The sequence below is a fragment of the Hyperolius riggenbachi genome, chromosome 2, assembly GCF_040937935.1.
Source record: "Hyperolius riggenbachi isolate aHypRig1 chromosome 2, aHypRig1.pri, whole genome shotgun sequence".
In the NCBI taxonomy this organism is placed as follows: Eukaryota; Metazoa; Chordata; class Amphibia; order Anura; family Hyperoliidae; genus Hyperolius; species Hyperolius riggenbachi.
The window spans coordinates 53,237,548-53,251,888 of record NC_090647.1 but is presented as its reverse complement, the minus strand read 5'-3'; positions in this window follow the sequence as shown (position 1 = coordinate 53,251,888).

The window sequence follows — 14,341 nt, the reverse complement described above, 5'->3', positions numbered from 1 at the left end:
GGCTCTTGGTTACGCTTTAACGCGCTTAAGCTCACCAACTGCGCCAAAGTGTCCCCGATCTGGTGAGTCCTACTCTAACCATATAAAGCTAGTTTTTATCAGCAGTCTAGTGGGAACTAAACCAAAAACCCAAGAGTCAACTAAATGGGAGAAAAGGAAATTAAAAACACCTCACCTTCCACTAGCTACCAAACGAACTCTCTGGACATGTGCAATGCACTCATTTATATGCTTAACTGTGCTAGAGGTGGGCGTGGTTATGCAGGCTCACAAGGGGAAAATTATAATCAATTATCAAGGGGTGAGCAGCACAAACCAACTTTTAATGCAATTTTTTTGCAAAGTATGCACGCAGCAGTGGAGACCCCAATCCCCACAAGAAATATATATAACATACAGAGGGGCTGCAGCACACAACAGGAAAAACAGTGACAGGGGCTCTTGGTTACGCTTTAACGCGCTTAAGCTCACCAACTGCGCCAAAGTGTCCCCGATCTGGTGAGTCCTACTCTAACCATATAAAGCTAGTTTTTATCAGCAGTCTAGTGGGAACTAAACCAAAAACCCAAGAGTCAACTAAATGGGAGAAAAGGAAATTAAAAACACCTCACCTTCCACTAGCTACCAAACGAACTCTCTGGACATGTGCAATGCACTCATTTATATGCTTAACTGTGCTAGAGGTGGGCGTGGTTATGCAGGCTCACAAGGGGAAAATTATAATCAATTATCAAGGGGTGAGCAGCACAAACCAACTTTTAATGCAATTTTTTTGCAAAGTATGCACGCAGCAGTGGAGACCCCAATCCCCACAAGAAATATATATAACATACAGAGGGGCTGCAGCACACAACAGGAAAAACAGTGACAGGGGCTCTTGGTTACGCTTTAACGCGCTTAAGCTCACCAACTGCGCCAAAGTGTCCCCGATCTGGTGAGTCCTACTCTAACCATATAAAGCTAGTTTTTATCAGCAGTCTAGTGGGAACTAAACCAAAAACCCAAGAGTCAACTAAATGGGAGAAAAGGAAATTAAAAACACCTCACCTTCCACTAGCTACCAAACGAACTCTCTGGACATGTGCAATGCACTCATTTATATGCTTAACTGTGCTAGAGGTGGGCGTGGTTATGCAGGCTCACAAGGGGAAAATTATAATCAATTATCAAGGGGTGAGCAGCACAAACCAACTTTTAATGCAATTTTTTTGCAAAGTATGCACGCAGCAGTGGAGACCCCAATCCCCACAAGAAATATATATAACATACAGAGGGGCTGCAGCACACAACAGGAAAAACAGTGACAGGGGCTCTTGGTTACGCTTTAACGCGCTTAAGCTCACCAACTGCGCCAAAGTGTCCCCGATCTGGTGAGTCCTACTCTAACCATATAAAGCTAGTTTTTATCAGCAGTCTAGTGGGAACTAAACCAAAAACCCAAGAGTCAACTAAATGGGAGAAAAGGAAATTAAAAACACCTCACCTTCCACTAGCTACCAAACGAACTCTCTGGACATGTGCAATGCACTCATTTATATGCTTAACTGTGCTAGAGGTGGGCGTGGTATATATTTCTTGTGGGGATTGGGGTCTCCACTGCTGCGTGCATACTTTGCAAAAAAATTGCATTAAAAGTTGGTTTGTGCTGCTCACCCCTTGATAATTGATTATAATTTTCCCCTTGTGAGCCTGCATAACCACGCCCACCTCTAGCACAGTTAAGCATATAAATGAGTGCATTGCACATGTCCAGAGAGTTCGTTTGGTAGCTAGTGGAAGGTGAGGTGTTTTTAATTTCCTTTTCTCCCATTTAGTTGACTCTTGGGTTTTTGGTTTAGTTCCCACTAGACTGCTGATAAAAACTAGCTTTATATGGTTAGAGTAGGACTCACCAGATCGGGGACACTTTGGCGCAGTTGGTGAGCTTAAGCGCGTTAAAGCGTAACCAAGAGCCCCTGTCACTGTTTTTCCTGTTGTGTGCTGCAGCCCCTCTGTATGTTATAAGTCTTTATTGTGACTCATCTCTCTCACTGAGAAGGAGTTGGAGGACAGCCAAAGAGTGTGTAACATTTCTAAATATATACATCTAACTAAATAGAATGTAACTATCTGAACGTCTGCACGGAACTTAAAACCTCTGTGTTTAACCCTTCCAATGCTGGTCTAGTAAAAAAAAAAATGCTTTTTGCATATAATATGCTGTAAATAATGTTTTAGAGCAAAGTTGAAATGCAGGGTTATATTCCATTTAAACATTCCATTTGGGGCTCTTCTCCCTAACCAAGTGTCAGACCTTTTTGCAGTCACCTGAGAATGCACCAAAGTGTCACGTAAACTTGGAGCCCGACGCGCCACCATCAAAGGTCTTTCTCCCACTATTTTTGACAGATCAGGGTCAATCAATAGTACCCCCCAATGTCTGTCTAAGATTTCCCGGATTTTTTGCCACTGGGCATTAAAGGGGCTGATGAAGCGTGTGGCCCCCAGGGACCTCTCCCTAATTCTGGCTCCGCCCTCAAGAAGGCTTCGCCGGGGTGTGTTCATGGCCCTATCAATACTGGAGCACAGAGTTTCATGTCTATACCCCCTATCACAAAAACGATCGTACATCAATCTGGCCTCTACCCCAAAATCATCACAATTACGGCCAATCCGCAAAAACTGGCCCGTGGGTATACCATTCTTGAGGTTGCGTGGATGATGACTGGTAGCGTGGAGGAGGGTATTACCTGCTGTAGGCTTACAGAAGGTCCTGGTAACCAGGCTTTCCTCCTCCATCCAGATCCACAAATCCAAAAAGGAAATACCAAGTGAACCACTAGTATAGGTGAGGTTGATATTTCTCTGGTTCTGATTCAACGAATCAATAAACATCTCTAGCCTCTCCTCACCACCACTCCACACCACCAGCACATCATCCATATACCTAAGCCACACCTGGACGTACCGTTCAAACATTTCCATGGCATAGACATCCTAGCGCTCCCACAGGCCCAGATGTAGACAGGCATAGGCAGGTGCGCACGCCGCGCCCATCGACGTGCCGCGCACCTGCCTATAGTGGGAACCACCAAAAAGGAAACAATTGTGCTCCAATATGAACCGCATCACCCGGCAAATAAATTCATTGTGGGCGGCCAGATCAGGGTGGGCATCCTGTAGGAAGAACTCCAAAGCAGCCAAACCTGTCTCGTGGGGAATTGACGTATAAAGACTCTCTACGTCTATCCCCACGAGAATGTCTCCCACCTCAACTTTAACCCCCTCCAAGTTTCTCAGAACATCTCGGGTGTCTAAAACAAACAACGGCAAGAAGGACACTATATCACGGATCTTAACATCAATCCACTTTCCTAATCAATGGCGCTAACAATAGGGCGCCCTGGGGGTTTATTGAGGTTTTTATGAACCTTGGGAATGAGGTATAATAGTTTACGTGACACTTTGGTGCATTCTCAGGTGACTGCAAAAAGGTCTGACACTTGGTTAGGGAGTAGTAGAGCCCCAAATGGAATGTTTAAGTGTGGAGGCTGTTCAGTGTGTGTGCATGTGGATGTGACAAAAACCTTTCTGAACTCAGCAGGGGACAGAAAATGGGAGATAAGGAGCTTCATAAATTGCAAATCTGAATGGGTGGTGTACCAGCTTACCTGTCCATGCAGAAGGATATATGTAGGCATGACCACAAAAGTGTTGAAGAAACGCATTGGACAGCATCTAAGTGACATTAGATGTGGAAGGCAAAAGAATGGTGAATATAGAAGTACAGTGGCGGAGCATTTTGGAGTGGCACATAAAAGTGATCCAACTGGCCTTAAATTTAAGGGTATTTATAAACTACTGATAAGGGAAGGGGAGGAGATAGAAAGAAGATTCTTCTGCAAAAAGAAAGTCGTTGGATATATACATTGAACTCCCTTGAACCCTTTGGCCTTAACAATGAATTGGATTTTGCACCTTTTTTATAAAACCTCTATCATGGCCTAGGCATGGACCATTCTGTGGAATAATGGCTATTTCCCCAATAACAGATATATGCCTAATCATTGGCATTAATATGTTCCCATATTGTTCATACTTGAGTGAGAAGTCTGGTAGCATCCATAACCCTTCTTGAACACTGTGTTGCGCTCACAAGTAAGTGAATGAGGAGTGTTGCTGTGTTTAGCAGCCGGAAGAGGAAGTGGCAGGCAGAGGGAGGAAGAACCAGGCTGAAACGCACGTATAAGGGGAAGTGACTCATTGTAACCAGCTACACCCAGTTGAAGCCCGTAAAAGGCGGGCGCAACGCGTAGGTGGGTCGGGGCTCCAACCCGCACGTTTGTACTGGAGCTGCTCGGAGTGTCGCTGAGCCAGGCCTAACCATCTGGCATTGCTTGCGTGCCCCTGGATACATGTGGCCGGAGACCTCTCTGCCTGGATTGAGGTCCGGTGAAAAAGTGAAGAGTCCCACTGTGCGCACAGCAACTCTTAGAGGACGACCTAGGGAGAAAGAGTGGTGAGTCCCGTGAAGAGTTTACTATCCCCTTGCCGTTACCTCGGAAGCCATTGTTGTTTACCCTGGCCAGTATTTTGACACTTTCCGGACAGGCCTGCACATTTCACTCCGCTTGCTTCATCCCCTGCAGGGTAGCAATCCTGTCCTGGTACCGGTACCCCTGTATGGATGGTGTTGTGTGAGTGGGTTGCGGTATGTCTGGGCACGGAGCGCTCCAGTTATTTTAATTGGTTTTATGGCTTACCCCAGTGTGTGTTTTCATCCATTAATAAAGTTTGTTACATTTTGAAACCTGCTGAGTGATGGCACATGATTAATTGAGATTCTCCAGCAGCCACAGGGGAAAGAATCCCTGAGGGACCTGGAGGCGGAGCTTCACTGCATTTTAGGGGTGGAACTTTGTTGTATTTTGGGGGCAGAGCTTTGTGGCAGCTCTCAGCACCTTTTATAAGGTGAATATTGAGGTGGCAAAAGCCATCTCTGCCTGCAAGGTGCAACCAGACAGCGCCATGCATTGTACAGTGAGCCTAATGCTATTACTTTGCTGTGCAGACTCACAGTGCCACACCTATCTGCCTGGCTGCTGCTCCTGTCACTCTGGTTGCTTGGACAGTGGCCTCCTTCCACTTTGCTGCCAGGATCTCTAAAGTGGGGTCGGGGTTTGAGTGAATGGGGGCAAGTAAGGGGCAGGGGAGCCTGCACAAATATTAGATTTCTAATGCTTCGCATCCTTAATGGCAGAAGTAGGTAGTCAGGGAGCTGCCTGCCACTGTGGGGGATTCTGGACACCAGTTACCCCCCCCTTATACACACCACTGCATATGTTTATTAACAGTATATAATTAAAAAATAGCCCTGAGCCCATTATTAAACCCATTACTTATGAAAGATATATTTACATACATTTTTACTTGCCTGAAATACAATTGGAATTTTCCGATGTTAAATAGAGAAAATGCTAATCAAATCTCAATGTGTTTGCTATAAACATAAAAAGCTTGCTTTAAAAAAAAAAAGCGTTAAAAACGGATTCAAGTATTTGCAGCAAAACGAAGCTTTTTGAGCGGGGAGAGAAAAAATCAAAATGGGAAAGTATTATAATGCATCTACTGTATATTGTGCTGCCATTTTCCTTAGTGCTTTACAGAATAAATTGTAATTTCATTTAACTTAACCCATTCACCTCATAGGCCATTTTACCCATACCTCCAAAAGCTATTTTCATCTGTCAGCGCTCCTCCCATTCCTTTGGCCATAACTTTATCTCTTCTTCTCACATCTCAATGATCTATATCTTGTTTTTGTTTCGTTTTTTACACAAATTAGGCTTTTTGTGGGCGCTAATTGTTTTTGGTAATTTCTTTATTTTCTATGCATTTTATAGGGGAAAACAAGAAAAAAAAAAGAAAAAATACACCATTTCTCCAATTCCATCCCCTATAGTTTTAAAATAAGCAACTATTCTATACTATACTATGCCACTATCAATAAAGCACACACATTTTATCTACCCATTAGTCCCGGCTATCACAACATTTAAATTATGTTCCAAGTACAATGTATGTTGGCAATATATTATTTGGAAATAAAGGTGTATTTTGTTTTGTTTTAAACCTGTCAATACTTTAAAGCTTTTATTTGCTTAAATAACAGTAATGTACCCTCATGTCATACTGTAGATATTAAAAAAGCTAAGAATTTAAGGCAACTTTATATATATATATATATATATATATATATATATATATATATATATATATATATATATGTATGTATTTTTTTTTAACTGTTGTGCTTCCATTTGATAACCATGGGGGTGGGTTTTTTAGAAGTGATTCATTTTTAGTAGTTTTTTATTTTAATGCATTTTGACAGTAATTTTACTTTTTTGGAGGCTATCAGGAAGTGTTTTTTTTTTTTTTTTTTACAGTACTCTTTGCTTTCATTATTATGAATGAACATGGCTCCTTATCGGAGGCATGTCCATTCATTCCAGGCACTTTGACTGGCTCAGGGAATAGGTTTCCCTTCGCCAATAGCCGCCATGTAAATCCCACTGTGAACGAAAGACGGAAGTGCGCGCATGCACTCATACTGAATGGAAATGGTAAAAATTGGCCAATCATTGCCTGATCAAAATTGGATGTGTGTATGCACGCTGAATCTAGGTACACATTCCTGTTGACATTCAAGGCACAAGGTGGTGAACACAGACTGCATGCAATAGTCAGCTTTTGTATTTCTATGCAGAAAAATAATATCTTATTGTTTTAGTTTTGTTTTTAATTTACGGTACTTTACTTTTGCCCTGTTGTATGCATATCTTCGGCTTTCATTTTGAGTTGTTGAAATCGTGACTATCCCAACAAAATCTATCTCGATATCTTGTTGTACATTTCTGTGTGTGTCTACAAAATATACAAAATTAGTGTTGATTATTTTTTTCATTTGTAGAAACTCTACATTTTTTTGCTAGAAATACAGACTAATCAGCAAGCTCATGGTGAACCAGAACTCATTGGAGTGTGTGAGGGGCTACAATTGTCCTAAAAGCCCCCTTACTAAAATACTAAGGAAAACAAAAGTTTGCTTTCTTAAAATAGAAAGAATTTGCGATAATTCAGGTTGGAGTGAGGTTGAGATGTCTCCCAGAGCATCACTGCTGAATATATGCAAATTAACCATTGTTACCCTTAGAAGCTAAGCACACCTCCAGAACCACAGGAATGCAATGATGTGTCAGCTCGTTAATTTGTACAGAGCCAGAATAATCCAACATGCATACAGACTGTTTCGGATTGTTTGATCCTCATCAGTGCATGGCATGGATCCATTTGGCTCTATGCAGTAGGGCTTGCAACACCGAGAGGTACAGACTAACCAGCAAGCTAATGGTGACCCAGAACTCATTGGAGTGTGTAAGGGGCTACAATGGTCCTAAAAGCCCTCTTACTGAAATGCTAAGAAAAACAAAAGTTTGCTTTTTTGCAATGGTTAATTTGCATATATTCAGCAGTGATGCACTGGGAGACATCTCAAGCTCACTCCAACCTGAATTATCGCAAATTCTTTCTGTTTTAAGAAAGCAAACTTTTGTTTTTCTTTGCTAGAAATAAAATTGATAAAAGCCAGTATAACTTCTATTCAACACTTTATTGAGCAGTAGATTTACTGAACTACCAGCGGTGTACAGACTAGAAGGGAGTTAAGATATATCTCTGCCATACTGCTTGCATTTGGTAGCTGCTGCTATAACCTTTCCTTTTTTCTTAACTATCTGATAAGAAAATATTTTCTCAGTTTAATTGGATTGGATATACAAGGTCTATGGGCTGCAATTATGGCCAAGAGAAAATGCGACCGCAGGCATATTAGGTACTAATAAGCCAAAAAGATAAATATTTGGCTCGGAGAAGCTCTGTACAGAGAGCCGCGCACAGCTGGTACCCCCGTCATTTGTTACTATTAACCTTTTTTTATTTCTTTTTTTTTACTCCAGCCACTTATTTCCTTCTTTGTAAATAACAAGAATTCGCAATGGTATTTTCTACATATTTTTGTATTTTTTGCGCAGAGAAGTGATCTCTGGCTGAGTAAAATAATGACTTGATATGCACAGAATTCTCATAAGGAGACCTGATACGTTAATTGGCTTCCCCCTTAAATTGGCCCTAGACTACGATACAAACATTATCCAATACATACATAGACATGTGACTATGGTAGGGATTAGATTGTGAGACCCTCTGAGGGACAATTATTGACAAGACAATTTACTCTGTACAGTGCTGCGGAAGATGTTGGTGCTATATAAATACTAAATATTATTATAGTATTTATATAGCACTGACATCTTCAACAGCATTTTACAGAGTACATAGTCATGACTGTCTTCAGAGGAGCTCACAATCTAATCCCTATCAATCGTATGTCCATTGTAGTCTAGGGACAATTTAGGGGGAAGCCAATTAATTTATCTGTATGGTTTTGGGCTGTGGGAGGAAACTGGAGTAAGCAGTAGAGATGGCTCGAACCTCCAATTTTTGGTTTGCGAACCTCGAACGCGAACCTTCGCCAAAAGTTCCTTCACGTGAACTTTCGCAAACCGCAATAGACTTCAATGTTGAGGTGAACTTTGAAAACTAGAAACATTTATGCTGGCCAGAAAAGTGATGGAAAAGTTGTTTCAAAGGGTCTAACACCTGGAGGAGGGCATGGCGGAGTGGGATACACGCCAAAAGTCCCGGGTAAAAATCTGGATTTGACACAAAGCAGCATTTTAAGGGCAGAAATCACATTGAATGCTAAATTGGAGGCCTAAAGTTCTTTAAAACATCTTGCATGTGTACACATCAATCAGGGTGTGTAATCAGAGTACTGCTTCACACTGACAGACCAAACTTACTGTGTAACGCACCGCACACATCTGTTTGTGTAGTGACAGCCGCGCTGGACTGCTGCGCGCCATGGTCAGAGTGCAGGCAGTGGCGGTTTTCAAGCTCATATGGTCGCCGGGCTGAGGTAGCTCAATGACAGAACAGTGACTGTCCAGCTGATCGAATTTGGTCTGTCCAAAATGAAGCAACGACCTTTCTTATCTTGGGTGTGCTGACCCCCCCCCCCCCCCGATACACTCATATAGCCGGCGGTCTTTGCTTCATTGTGATACGCAAGCCTCTTCACCGTGGCAAGGTAACGACCACGAGGGGGAATTGATACATGTACATGCCTTTTGTTTTGTTGTTGCAGCTGCAGTGCAGCCAGACAAATTAGGCAGGCATGTACACGCACCAGAAAAACTATTATAGCTGCCACTACTAGCAGCAGCCTTAAAAATTCAGGAATCTGCCTGGAGTCCTGGACCCTGTTGGTGGTGGCGGAGAAGGCAATCAAGCCTTAGTCTTGGGGCAAGCAGCCAGTCACACGGCGTGCAGGCAGAGATGCTGTGTGTGGGGACTGACTTAGTCTTCGGGCGGGCAGTAGCCCTCTGGGATCCATGCCTCATTAATTTTGATAAAGGTGAGGTACTGAACACTTTTTTTGACCTAGGCGACTTCTCTTCTCAGTGACAATGCCTCCAGCTGCGCTGAAGGTCCTTTCTGACAGGACGCTTGAGGCAGGGCAAGACATAAGTTGGATGGCAAATTGTGACAGCTCTGGCCATAGGTCAAGCCTGAGCACCCAGTAGTCCAAGGGTTCATCGCTGCTCACAGTGTCTACATCCACACTTAAGGCCAGGTAGTCGGCTACCTACTGGTCAAGGCGTTGGTGGAGGGTGGATCCGGGAGGGCTAAGGCGAGGCGTTGAACTAAAGAATGTCCGCATGTCCGACATCACCATGAGATCACCAGAGCGTCCTGTCCTTGCCTGCGTGGACATGGGAGAAGGATTACTGGCAGTGGTACCTTTATTCCGTTGCGCTGTGACATCATCCTTAATCGCACTGTAAAGCATAGTTGCCAGCTTATTCTGCATGTGCAGCATCCTTTCTGCCTTCAGGTGAGTTGGTAACATCTCCACCACTTTGTGCCTATACCAAGGGTCTAGTAGCGTAGCCACCCAGTAATTGTCATTCCCTTCAATTTTTTTATACGGAGGTCCCTCAACAGGCTGGACAGCATTAAAGATGCCATCTGCACAAATTTGAATCCAGACGTACTATTCATCTCTTCTTGCTCTTCCTCTGTGATGTCAGGTAAATTCTCCTCCTCCCCCCAGCCACGAACAATACCATGGGAACGTTGAGCAGCACAAGCCCCCTGCGACGCCTGCTGTGGTTGTTCTTCTGCCGCCTCCTCCTCCAAAAAAAAACCCCTTCCTCATCATCTGACTCCTCTTCCCCACACGACTCCTACTTCTCCTCCTCCTCCCCCCTCTGTGCTGCCGCAGGTGTTAAAGGAAACATCTGGTTCTGATGAGAATTGATCCCACAACTCTTCCTCCTGCAACTGTTCCTGTTCACACTCCTCCACAGCTTGATCCACCACTCTACGCATGGCACGCTCCAGGAAGAAAGCATACGGGATCAAGTCACTGATGGCGCCTTCACTGTGACTCACCATGTTTGTCACCTCCTCAAACGGCCACATGAGCCTGCAGGCATTTCACATCAGTGTCCAGTTCTTTGGCCAGAACATCCCCATCTCCCCAGAGTGTGTCCTTCTACTGCAGTTATAGAGATACTGGGTGACGGCTTTCTCCTGTTGTAGTAGGCGGTCCAACATCAGGAGGGTCGAATTCCAGCGAGTCGCGCTATTGCAAATCAAGCACCTCACCGGGAAAATTGTTTCTACGCTGAATATCAGCAAAGCATGCCATGGCCTGTGTAAGACTGCCTGAAATGCCCACACAACTTCCTGGCCTGCTTTAGGACGTCCTGAAAGCCTGGGTACTTAGACACAAATCTCTGAATTATTAGATTCAGCACATGTGCCATACAGGGTACATGTGACAACTTTCCCAAATTCAAAGCCAAAATGAGATTGCTGCCGTTGTCACACACCACGTTGCCGATCTTCACTTGGTGCGGTGTCAGCCACTGATCCACCTGTTTGTTAAGAGCAGCCAGGAGAGCTGTTCCAGTGTGACTCTCCGCTTTGAGGCAAGACATGTCTAAGATGGCGTGACACAGCCGTACCTGGCATGCAGCATAGGCCCAGGGGAGCTGGGGTTGTGTAGCTGGAGAGGAGATCGCAGCAGGCAGCACCAGTAAAGTTAAACTGCCACTCAGCCAAGGAGGAGGATGACAGCGAAGAGGATGTAGCAGGAGGAGAGGAGGTGGCAGCAGGCCTGCCTGCATGCCGTGGATGTGTCACAACGTCCGCTGCACAGCCACATACTCCCTGCTTGCCAGCGGTCACCAGGTTGACCCAATGAGCTGTGTAACTAATATACCTGCCCTGACCGTGCTTGGCAGACCAGGCATCCGTGGTCAGATGGACCCTTGACCCAACCCTGTGTGCCAGAGATGACACCACTTGCCTTTCAACTTCACGGTACAGTTTGGGTATCTCCAGGGCCGGCCCAGGACTTTTTGCCGCCTGAGGCAAATTTTGAAAAAAATGTCGCCCCCCCCCCCCCCCCCCCCGCCGAGCCGGAGGGGTAGCGGGCAGGACGGAGGTATTGAGCCTATTGGGCCCACCGGTGGGGAGGGGGGGTCGGACTCCCCCCTCCCTCGCCTGGGTCCCCCGATCTGCGCTCCCCTCCAGCTTTAAATAGCGAGTAAGGAGCCGTCCAGCCGACAGTAAGAGGCACGGGCGGGGGATCACTCGCCTTCCTCGTTCCAACGTGCGCTCCACTGACGTCACTTCCTGCAACGCCGGCCACGTACAATACAGTGGGCGGCGTTGCAGGAAGTGACGTCAGTGGATCGCACGCTGGAACGAGGAAGAGGTGAGTGATCCCCGCCTGTGCCTCTTACTGTCGACTGGACGACTGCTTACTCGCTATTTAAAGCTGGAGGGGAGCGCAGTTCGGGGGACCCAGGCGAGGGAGGGGGGGGTCCGCTAGGCCCAATACCCCCGTCCTGCCCGCTACCCCTCCAGCTCGGCAGCCGCCCCCCCCCCCCCCGCACCCACGGACGGGCGGATGCCGCCCCTAGAAGTTTGCCGCCTGAGGCAAAAGTTTCACCCCTCCTCATGAGCGGGCCGGCCCTGGGTATCTCCTTTTTGGAGAAACAATTGCAGCCTGGTATCTTCCACTGCGGTGTCCCAATGGACACAAATTTTCGGAAGGCCTAAGAGTCCACCAGCTGGTATAGTAACAGCTGGTGTGCTAACAGTTCCGCCAAGCGAGCTGTCAGACACCGGGCAAGGTGGTGACTAGCAGACATTGGCTTCTTCCACTCAAAGATTTCCCTCACAGACACCTGGCTGCTGCTGTGTGCAGAGGTGCAGGAACCACTTAAGGTGAGAGGTGGAGTGGAGGAGGGTGGCTGTGATCGTGAAGGTGCAAGGGAGAAAGAGGCTGAAGATGATGCACCTGAAGGAGGAAGAGGAGAAGGAGGGTGGCTTTGCTTTTGTGTGCTGCTTTTACTCTGGTGCTCTTCCCATTGCAGTTTGTGCCCTTTCTCCATGTGCCTTCATAAGGCAGTTGTCCCTACGTGGCTGTTGGCCTTTCCACGCCTCAATTTTTGGTTGCAGAGAGAACAGATGGCATTGCTCTGATCTAAGGCAGACACACGAGAAAATTTCCAAATCGCTAAGCTCCCCTGGGGTGATGGCACTATGGTGGCATCAGTAGCTGACGTTGAAGGGCATGTTGGCTGGCTGTCCATAGGTGGCGATACATGGCACCGGACACTGCCACCAGCTATTTCTGACGACAAGCTCCCCCTGCTTCTTTCAACAACCCGTCTCTGCTCTTTGGCTCCCCCTCTAATCTTTCCCCTTGGTCATCTTGTCTCTTAGGATCGCACGTGGCATCCATATCATCATAATCATCATAATCATCCTCCCCAGTTTCGCTTGCCTTAGACACCTCATAAATTGCACCAACAGCAGGTACTTCATCATCTTCTTCCTCACATGTTACGTCCATAGTGTCGCCTAACTCAGACATATGAGGTGGTGTAACTTGCTTAGCGCCTTCATCTTGTTGTAACAATAATGCCTGTGAATCAGTTAATTCCCCACCAAATAACTCCTGTGAAGTGTCAAATGCAGCGGATTTGGTGCTTTTAGTAGCGCTGGTGGCTGCGGAAGATGAGGTGTTCTGTGTTAAATAGTCAACCACGTCCTGACAATCTTGGGAGTTGATGGGACGTGCCTTCTTCAGAGCACTATACTTTGGGCCAGAGCCGCACAAAATCACATCAGCATGACCTCGAACAGACCTGCCGGGTGGCCTGCCTCTGGGTCTGCCTCTGGCTCCGCCTCTGTTTTGTCCATATCCATATCGGGGGGGGGGGGGGGGGGGGAGTTGAGGTGAAAGGTATGCACTGACTTGTGTGCAGTCACACAGGTGCAGTGAAAGGTATGCAGTGACTGGTATTACAATACAATGTGCAGCTGTCACACAGGTGCAGTTAACAGGTGTGCACGGACTGGTATATTCCACAGCGTGCGGTCACACAGGTACTGTGAACAGTTATGCAATGACTAGTATTACAAATTTGCAGCAGTCAGACACACAGGTACCATGAACAGGTGCAGTGACTGATATATAACACTGCTTGCGGTCACTGAACAGGTGCACTGAACAGGTGGGTATGCAATGATTGGTATCACAAATGTGCAGCTGCCTGTCACACACACAGGTACCGTGAACAGGTGCAGTGACACTGCCTGTTGTCACGTAGGTAGGTAGATGCACTGAACAACAGGTGGATATGCAGTGATTGGTATTACAAATGTGCAGCTGTCACACACACACACACAGGTACCGTGAACAGGTGCAGTGACACTGCGTGCGGTCACGTAGGTAGGTAGGTGCACTGAACAACAGGTGGGTATGTAGTGATTGGTATTACAAATGTGCACCTGTCACACACACAGGTACCGTGAACAGGTGCAGTGACACTGCGTGCGGTCATGTAGGTAGGTGCACTGAACCATGGGCGGCCTTTGACCTGAGCAACCGGAGCGGTCAGGGCGCAAGCTTACAAGGGAGCTCAGTACAGTGTCACCGCTGCCCCCCCCCGCTCTGTCTCTCTGCCTACCACCGCTCCCTCTGTAATTAGAACAGAACTACAAGAAAATGGCTGCTGATGTCCACAAATACAGACATCTGTGGCCATTTTCTTGTAGCCCTACTCTAACTACAGATGGAGCGGAGGCAGGGAGAAGCAGGGAGAGAAGAGTGACGTCGGCGCAGGTAGTCTGGAACGTGGACGTCAGGTGAGTA